Below are 9,544 nucleotides of genomic sequence, written 5' to 3'. Positions count from 1 at the left end.
GACACACAGGCTCCTCCTTGTGCCACTGCTGGCCTTCCGTGTGTTCAGCAAGATCTGGAACTGCACAGTGCTGTGGAACGGCACCTTCGGCACAGGGACCTTCCCAGCCTGACCTGCCCTCGTTCCTCTGTGTCTGTGCACCAAACACAGCGTGGAAGAGAACGGCAGCAGGGGCCCGTGTGTCCCAGGGCCCCAGATTTGCTTCAGATCCACAGAGATGCAGGCAAAGTGAAGAAGCCAAACTGTTTATTAATAGAAGGCGAAGCAAAGGGATGAGCTGGGAGGAAAGAAAAGGGAATGGGCAGGGTGTGAGGGCTGGACAGAGGGAGCTATCTACAGGCACAGAGAAGGCAGAAGCAACGGGGAGCTTCCCACAGGCTCAGCTGTGCCAGTCATCGGCTGTGCCTGGAGCTGCAGTGGCAGTGGGAGATGGTGTCCTCTTCAGTGCCTCCTGGTGCTGTTCTCGGGACACTGGTTTGCCGGATCCTGAAGATGCAGCTAATTCTTCAGCTCTTCTGGCAAATAGGGCGTGGGACGGACTCATGTCTTCCCTTGGCACTTAATTGGCTGCAACAGAGAGGAAGAGAGCCACAGTCAGCGCCCACATCTGCAGGAATCCTAGGAGACGCTCCTGCCAAGGTGTGCTGGTTTGTGCATCACGGAGATGGTATTTTGGGAGAGGCCGCTGGCAGGTTCCTCCCTGTCTGATAGGAAAGCAATCAAGGGCTGGCTTTGGGAATTGACAATCTGGAAAGCTGTACACGAAAGCCCCTGTGAAAACCACATGTTAAAAACAACAGAAACTCGGGCACTTTCTCTTTTCCCTTCTGGCCGACAAAGAAGCAATGCGGCTGACCTAGCCCAAGCCTGGCTGAGGTCAGTGAAAAAGAAGTCAAGTCCCAGATGGGAGGGATGAGGAGATGCCTTTAGTTTTAGGCCTCTTGTAAATATATGGAGAGCGACACTTTTTTCCCTATAACGCATGGAGGTATGGAGAGATGAAAATGTTCAGATTGTAGGGATTGAGCAAAGAGCTCCATGCTAAAGTCAGCAGCTGTTGAAGTAGCTGTGATTTTATCAGAAGTTTGAACAGAGACGTAAAGAAGAGTGATGAAGATCCTGTGCCCCCAGCAACAGAAGGAGATCTCTGTTGCTAGAGATGAAGATGATTTTAGAGAGAGATAATAAGAACTTTGCCGTTGTGAAATACAAAGCTGTGTTTCGTGTCAGCTACATCCAGGCAATGTGTGTATTTGTGATTGCGATATGTGTGGAGGCCGACAATGGGACAGTTGCGAGTTCTAATAATAACTGAGGAAAGTAAAGCATGGAAGGAGGCCTTTGAACCTCTCTTTTGTTTGCAATTAACCTTGGCTGATTTAGCAGCATTTGAATGAAAGGATGTGTTAAGGATGTTGCTTTTTGCTTGTAGTCAGGCCTTAAAGAGTGCTGCAATAATAACCTTTTGAAGGATACTTTTAGAATATTGCTTGTATCCTTGAAACTATAGCTTTGGAATATCTATAAAGGAAATATGCTTATCTCATGCCTCAACAGACCAGAGAAAAACAGCTTGAGAAAGGAAGATGAATGTCATCTCAAGGACTTCTAATTTTGACCAAGGGAAGCTGGCCATCACTCTTATGAGGTCTACAGTCATTGTAATTACAAAGGTGGACCCACATCTGGGGAGCTGGACTTTGCCAGACGGAATTCGTCTTTATTCTTGCAGAAACCAGGACCAATATTTCGGAAACTACTACTACCGTCTGTGGGGGGGGGTGGGGTCCTCCTTTTTGGGACACATCCTGAGAAAAGCTAAATCACAATAGTGTATAGAATTGTGATGTAAAAATTGGAAAATAGAAACTGCTGATGAGTAACAATTGGAATAGAAACTGCTGAGAAAGCTTAGGAGTACCCCTATAAATACCTGTAAGCCCCAACTATCGGCGTGCAGTTGGAGGGAAAGTGCCCCCACTGTACCCAGCGCTGTGTTGCTCATACTTTACCATATGAATTAATAAATTGATTGCCGCTTGAATATTGGCATAGTCAAGCTTCTTATTGATAACAGATTTGGTGCACTGGCCGGGAATTTCCAAATCCATTGAGGGAGACTCCTGATCTGTGGGAGGCGCCCCACCTTGGAGGCTTCTGCCTCAGGTGGCCCTGAGTGACTGGGGAATCTCTCAGGGAAGTGGAAATCCTTAAGGTAAATTATGAGCAAAGAATTTTGAGCTCCTGGAGTAGACTGCAGTCAATTCAGCTGCAATGACTCGTGCACGGAGATCCAGGCGAGAAAAGGAGGCTCTAAGTATCGCTTGGTTAGGGGGCATAAGAACGGGTGTAGGTGTGTAAGAGTGTGAGTGGTGTGTGTGTGAGACGTGACCCAGTCACGAAGCGATCGGTTTCGTCTCCCCGCGAGGGGAACGGCAGGTGAAGGAAGGAAGCGAGTGAAGTAGGATTTCCTATATATAAAAGGCCGGGGGTGAGAGGAAATAATAATTAAGGGGGGTTTTTTCTTAGAAAATCGGAGGCGGGAAGCGGTACTGGTAGAAGGGACCTTTTATGAGAAAAATCCTTGACAAAAAGGGACCAAGGTCTGAACAAGCGTGGTGAACAGGCGAGTGAGGGAACACCGGTTAGGATAAAATGGGTAGAATGCCAAAGCAAAAACCCAGGAGAGCTGGTATAAAGCAGCAGGAAAATAGAGGTACTGAAGGTACCGGAAAAAGAGGGAGGATTTTACTGGATATACCCCAGGACAGCCCCCTTGGGGTAATGTTAAAATTGTGGAATAAATGTGAAACCAGGAGAGGAAAAAGCAAAGAGAAAATGATACAATATTGTATGACAGAATGGACTAAGGAAATGATACGACCTGATCATTTCTATTGGCCAATGTACGGGTCATCTGAAGGGTGGATCTGTCAGGCCTTGAATGCCGATGTAAATAAAAAGGACCCTATTAACCAAGAGGAAAGCGATTATGCCGCTTTGTGGCATGGGTCCTGGCCTACTCCCTTGTATGCATTAAAAACCAAAAAGGAAAAGGATCGGTTTCTAAGACCCAGCATTTACACCTGGACAGAGATTCAGTCCATTGAAGTATTTCATTTACAGCAGAGGAGAGGCAATTGACAAGACAGGCTGGCATGAGAGATTGGTTAGAAAGGATAGAGAGGAGTATACAAATGCATTCAGGATTGGATCCTGATACAGCTGTGGGGGAAGCGTTAATCAAAACTCCGTTTGTGGCAAAATCATGGGAGGACATTAGAAGGAAACTTGAAAAGTTGGATGACTGGCAGGAGGGAGGTTGACAAGAATTGTTAAGGGAAGCGCAGAAAGTTGATGTGCCAAGAGATGAAGGGAAGGCGACAGGTCAAACAAAGGTTTTGTGGCTGCAGTAAAAGTTCAGAAGGGTGGTGCATCTTCAGGAAATGCTAAAAGCACCAGAAAAAGAACAGGTGAGGGTTTGAAAAGACCTACCTGCTTTTACTGTGGGGTCAAAGGTCACGTTCAAAGGTTTTGCAAGAAACGAGAAGCAGACCAAAAACAGTTAGCAGAAGAGTAGAGGTGTCAGGGGCCCTATTTATTAGGGACCAGAAGATCACAGGAGCCCTTGATAAAATTAAAGATAGGTCCCCCCCCAAGGTGAAGAAGTTACATTTTTAGTAGATACGGGTGCTGAAAGATCAGCAGTGCAAAGATTACCAAGAGGATGCAAAATCAGCCGGAAAACAGCTCAAGTAATCGGAGCAAAAGGGGAGGCCTTTAAGGTTCCCGTTATTGAACAAGTATTAATTGAATCGAAAGGAGAATTGGATAGCAGTGATCTCTTACTAGTTTCAGAAGCAGAATGCAACCTTCTGGGCCGGCTGAAACTGCAAACTGCTTCTGGAGTGCTTACCCAGGACTGGGGAGGAGACAGAAAGCCGGTGGGGTATTCTTCAAAATTACTGGACCCTCTTAGTAGGGGATGGCCAGTATGTTTACAAGCTATAGTAGCAACAGCTCTTCTGGTAGAAGAAGCAAAGAAAGTTGCATTCGGAGCACTGTTAGCAGTATATACCCCCCAGAATGTAAGAAGCATATTACATCAGAAAGCAGAGAAGTGGCTCTCTGATAGCCGGATGTTAAAGTATGAAGCCATCTTGATACATTCCCCCTGAACCTGAACTTAAGGTCACTCCTGCTCAGAAACCTGCACAATTTCTCTCTGAGGAGCCAACTGAAGAGCTGGCTGATAACTGTGTAGAATGAATCGAATTACAAACAAAAGTGAGACCAGATTAAAGTGAGACAGAGTTCTCTAGTGGGGAAAAATATTTTATCGATGTCTCGTCAAGGGTGCTAGGAGGGAAACGAAATTCAGGATATGCTATTGTAGAAGGGGAAAACATGTCTGTAATAGAAAGAGGAAAAATAAGTTCCAGCTGGTCAGCTCAAGCTTGTGAATTGTCTGCTTTATACTGAGCTTTAGAACTTTTAAAAGATAAGGTGGGGACTATTTCTACAGATTCAAAATACCCTTTTGGAATTGTACACACATTTGGATGGAGAGAGGGTTGATTAACACTCAAGGGAAGAAACTGATCCATCGGGAGATAAGAATTAGAGTGCCTGAAGCCCTGCAAGGACCTAAGAGAATAGCTGCAGTACATGTAAAAGGTCACCAACAAGGGTCAAGCTACTTAGTAAGAGGAAACACAGCTGATCAAGCTGCAAAGGAGGCAGTTTTTCAATTCCAAGAGACTATCCAGCTGAACACGATAGAGGAAATTCAAGAGGAACTGCCAAAAAGCTACAGTTTTCAAGAGGAAGAAGCTATAAAAAAATAGAAGCTAAGAAAGAGCTGGGAAAATGGGTACTCCCAGACAGAAGAGAGATTTTACCTAAGGCTTACGCTCAAAGGATTCTAAGCCAGTTACACCAACGTACTCACTGGAGAACAAAAGCCTTATGTAATCATTCTTTAAAATAGTGTGGATGTATTGGAATTTTTGAAATAGCAAAACAAATAACACAGGGGTGTTTGACTTGTCAAAAAGTTAGCAAAAAAAGTAATGAGACAAGCTCCAACCGGTGGTAGGAAAATAGCCTACCGACCATTTGAAAGGGTTTGGCTGGATTACACTGAATTACCAAAGGCAGGCAGATGGAAATACTTCTTAGTATTAGTAGATCAACTAACTCATTGGCTGGAGGCCTACCTGGCTGCCCGAGCCACGGCAAAGTTTGTAGTTAAAATATTGCTGGAACAAATTATTCCCCGAATGATTTGGGGTAATTAGGGCCATTGATTCTGATCAGGACTCCCATTTTACTTCCAGTATGATAAGAGGAGTAACAGAGGCCACGGGTATTTCCTGGGAATATCACACCCCTTGGCAGCCCCAGAGCTCTGGGAGGGTGGAAAGAATGAACCAAACTATAAAACAACAATTAGCAAAACCGATGATTGAGACCCAAATGTCATGGGTAAAATGTTTACCTCTAGCATTACTTACTCTAAGAACACTTCCAAATGCAGATACGGGGCTTTCTGCATATGAGATGCTTTATGGAATGCCCTATTCCCAGGAAGTACCCCAAATATCAGTAGCCGTAGCAGATGTGACTGTTCAAAAATACATCCAGAAGATGGGACAACCTGTCCTAGAACGAAGGGAGAAAGGGGTAATTGCTCAATCAGCCCCTCTCGGATTTAGCATACGCCGAATAAAACCGGGTGACTGGGTGCTAATTAAAAGCTAGAAGGAAGAAAGTTGGTCTCCTAGGTGGGAAGGTCCACATTGAACTCTGCTGACCACCGATACAGCTGTCTGAACTGCGGAAAAAGGCTGGACCCACGCGTCGCGGGTCAAAGGACCAGCGGAACCACCGACGGAGGAACCACCGACAGAGACGCCTGCTGAATCCCAGTGGAGAATTGCATCTACCCTCAGAGAACTGAAAGTAAAGTCAAAGAGGGACTGGTGCATGTCACGAAAATGCTCCCACCTTAAGCTACAAAACCAACTGTACTGACGAGAGGTAGAATGTACTACTCCAAACTGTAAGTGTTATCCACGGGGATGTTTTAAGTGTATAGAGTGTGAAGAATTGTGGTATACAGACCTACCAAGGGGACAGATCCCTAATGCTCTCTGCTGTAAATTGTATCAAAGAAATAGCAAAAGAAACTGATAAAAACGTTGTGGGCTGCAGTAAGGAAAGGATGTATCAAAACAGGTGATAAAGATTGGTGGAAAACTTGGGTACACGGAACACGAGCAGGAATTGATTTGCAGGAAGTAGCAAAGGCCAAGTTAGGAAAAATCGAGTGTAACAAAGGCAGTTGGATACCTGACGAATATCAAATTCAAGCGAAAGAGTGGCAGGAAGCTAAGCATCACTGGAAGAAAGGGAGGCACATATACCAACCCTATTGTAGCCACACATGCCCCAAACTTAGGGGCCAACCAGCCTACGTTAAAAAGAATTGGACCACGCCCACGATGAATAGAGAACTGAAGGCTCATGAGGCAAAAGGCAAAAATGAAACAAAAGATATCAGGGACTAAATCCCAAGGTACAAACTCTGCTACCGAGAAGATCTACATCTGGGCCCTTGGATGCAACCCAAGGGGCCTTGAGAGAGGTAGAGAGTTAAAGCCCCTGAGGATTAGTTTCACTGTATTGATCATTGCATCCCAAGCAATGGGCCTTAATAGCCTCACTCCTGAACTCCACTAAATCCACAAGGGAGCTGCAGGATCAGAGCCTATTGCTCCGGCTGTCTGTGACAAATGCGATCCTACTGCCTGGACTGGGAGAAGAATGGAATCAGTATTGCCATGTCAGTGAAGCGCGCTATGACCACAGCCAATTAAAGATGTGCACTATGGGTGGCAAATTCTACTAGGTTGGAGAAAATTTAAAGTATGGACAAAAGGTTTCTCCCAGTGATGGGCCGTGTTAACCAACCTTCTCAAGGATAATGATGAACGAATTTGTCTGCGATCCTCAAAGTTCTTTTGTTTAGCAAGAGATAGGGGAGGAAGGGACACAGAGAGTAGAATGAAACAAATAACTCAAAAACGACAAGAGCAAGAATCCAAAGCAAAAAAGAAGAGGGCAGAACAAGAGAAGCGAAAGGAATTAAGGGAACGATACAAACCATTAGAACAGCAGTATAGTGATTGGGGTTGTCTGACTTCAAACAGGAAGCTTTTTGTAGTTCTAATGCAAGAAATTGCCACAGAATCAGGGTTATCCAACTGTTGGATCTGTGGGAGATTAAAATCAGATGAAAAATGGCCATGGAGGGCCGGCTGAACTGGTGATTAACCAGCACGGAACGTACCACACTAATTGGAACGTTGGCCAGGAAATCATAAACTGGCGAACCAAAACCACTACTCAAGGGTGTCCCACTCAGCTCTTGCATCGGCCAGAAGACAGGAGGGGCCAGTGGGATCAGCCGCAAGACGCTGGCCACGAATCCCCCCGACCAGTGTCCCTGAAATCGCTCTGTGCTCTGCCCACGCCACCCCGCATCCACGCAGGGAGCCAAGCCCAGCGCAGTCGGGACAGGGACTGTAGCTCCCTGCCGGGGCAATGCAGATCTCCCCGCCAGCCCCCGCTGACAGCCCGCTGGCCGCACTCACCCTGACTGTGGGCCTGGAGCTCTTCCTGCTGCCTTTTCACGATGGGAGAGCCAGCCATCTCTGAGAACAAAGAGTTCACCTTGGCCCCAGCGGCACAGCTCCCTGCCAGCGGCACTGCCGGTGCTGTGGCCACACGGCCTGCTGGCCCGGCAGGGCTCAGCCCGCTCCTGGCTGCACGCTGCTGCCCAAGGGCACGGCTGCCAGAGGGCGGCAGTGGCGCCGAGGCCAGGCGGGGCTCCACGGCGCCGGGCCTGGCTGGCGCTGCCGGGCCAGCAGGCGGGGCTGGGGCCGAGCTGCGGCGGGCCGGGGAGGGTAGCCCGGGCTCGTGGCTCACCCATGAACCTGATGGCCGCCTCTCGCAGGGGCTCCTGTGGGCTCTCCAGGTAGGGCAGGGCCCGGCGCAGGTGCTCGGCCGCTCTTCTCCTGTCCTCTGCCAGCTGGAGAGAGCGGCATGAGGGATGGAAGGGTTGGCGCGGGCTCAGCCCCTCGGCTGGTCGATGCCTGCCTCCGGCCCCGGCCTCCCCTGCCCGCTCAGGCAGCCCTGAGGCGTGGCCAGCAGCCGCTGGGGCCGGGCTCCCCAGGGGAGGGGCAGAGGGCCGGCTGCTGCCCGGGGAGCCCGCGGTGCCGCCCCCGCCCCGCAGCCGGGCCGGGCCGGGGCTGCGTGGGCACCTGCTCGGGCCCACGGGAGCCTGGAGAAGAGCCCGCGCGGCCTCTGCGCGCAGCAGCGGGCAGGGGAACAGCTGCCAGCCCCGCACACTGAGCAGCGCCCTCGGGGGCTTCTCCAGGCTGAGCCTGGGCCTTCCACGGCCTCCTTACCAGGACCTCGGTGAACTTCGACAGCTGCTCCTTCTTAAGCAGCTTCTTGAGCTTCTTCCTCTTCAGGAACTTGGCCACACGAAGCAGTGTTTCCCGTGAGGCCTGGAGAGCAGCAGAGACCCAGAGATGGCCCCAGAGCCCAGGGCACCGGACGCACATCCCTGTGCCGAGGCCTGGGGAGGGCTGCAGTCCATGAGGTGCCGGGGCCAGAGGCAGCCAAGCACCCTCCCAGGGATCCACCGTCATCACCCAAAACCTCACCTTTGCCACGCGCTGGTTCTCATCACGGCAGTGGAAGAAGAGGGGGAGCAGGCTTTGTCTCAAAATCTTCCTAAGGGGCTTTATTCCCTCATCTACTACCAGGTCCATCACCGTGAAGAAGAGCTCAAGGGAGAGCAGCTGCACATAGCTGTTGTCCTGGAGGAAGGCAAGAGGATGAGGCCTTTAGACCAAATACTCCAGGCTCACCTGGGCAAAGTTTATGATCAGCAGCCAGTGCCTGCAGCTGAGGACACAGAGCCTTACACGGTGAAAAAGCAGCAGGAGTGCCTCAGCCAGCTTCAGGGCAGTGGCGCTGGATACCAGGATGTCTCCGTGCTGGTGCACATTGGTGAAAACACGGAGGGTCATGCTGACCACCTCTCCATCTGCATCACCCAGCAGCTCCAGAAGGCTTGGAGACAGACAGCACATTTTCCAGGCCTGTGTGGAACACAAGGCTGCGCTGGGAATCTGCGGACGGCTGCACCGCCAACACCGCCCTGGCACTGCAAGCCCACCCTGCTGCTGCAGGGCCCACAGGCCAAAGGCCTGACCCAGAGCACTGGGGCAGGTGAGGCAGGAGAGCTGGGAGCAGCTGCCTCAGCTCCTGAAGCCCTGGCAGCCCAAGGGGCTGCTTTCCACAGCGCACCCTCAGCCACTGCCCCCTTCTCACCAGCAAGTCGTCCTTGCTGAGCACCACGAGGGCTCTGAGTGCCAGGCGATGCCGCTCCCTGCACTTGCTTTGCAGGCACCTCAGCAAGATCTTCCTGACAGGGCGATAACATTTCCTCAAGTCCAGGCACTCGAGG

At 49.9% G+C, this 9,544-nt stretch overlaps 1 long non-coding RNA gene across 1 annotated transcript; it reads right to left on the bottom strand.

Annotated features, from left to right (window-relative positions):
- Positions 1–229: 229 nt before the first annotated feature.
- LOC132338596 (uncharacterized) lies at positions 230–7,843 on the bottom strand. The gene is made up of 2 exons (XR_009489493.1): positions 7,659–7,843; positions 230–567 (listed from the first exon to the last, which is right to left on the bottom strand). It is a non-coding gene; the product is annotated as an uncharacterized LOC132338596 (long non-coding RNA).
- Between the last annotated feature and the right edge of the window lie 1,701 nt (positions 7,844–9,544).

The sequence above is a fragment of the Haemorhous mexicanus genome, chromosome 26, assembly GCF_027477595.1.
Source record: "Haemorhous mexicanus isolate bHaeMex1 chromosome 26, bHaeMex1.pri, whole genome shotgun sequence".
NCBI classification, from domain to species: domain Eukaryota; kingdom Metazoa; phylum Chordata; class Aves; order Passeriformes; family Fringillidae; genus Haemorhous; species Haemorhous mexicanus.
The sequence above is the reverse complement of the archived record's forward strand: the minus strand, read 5'-3'. Positions and strand labels throughout refer to the sequence as shown.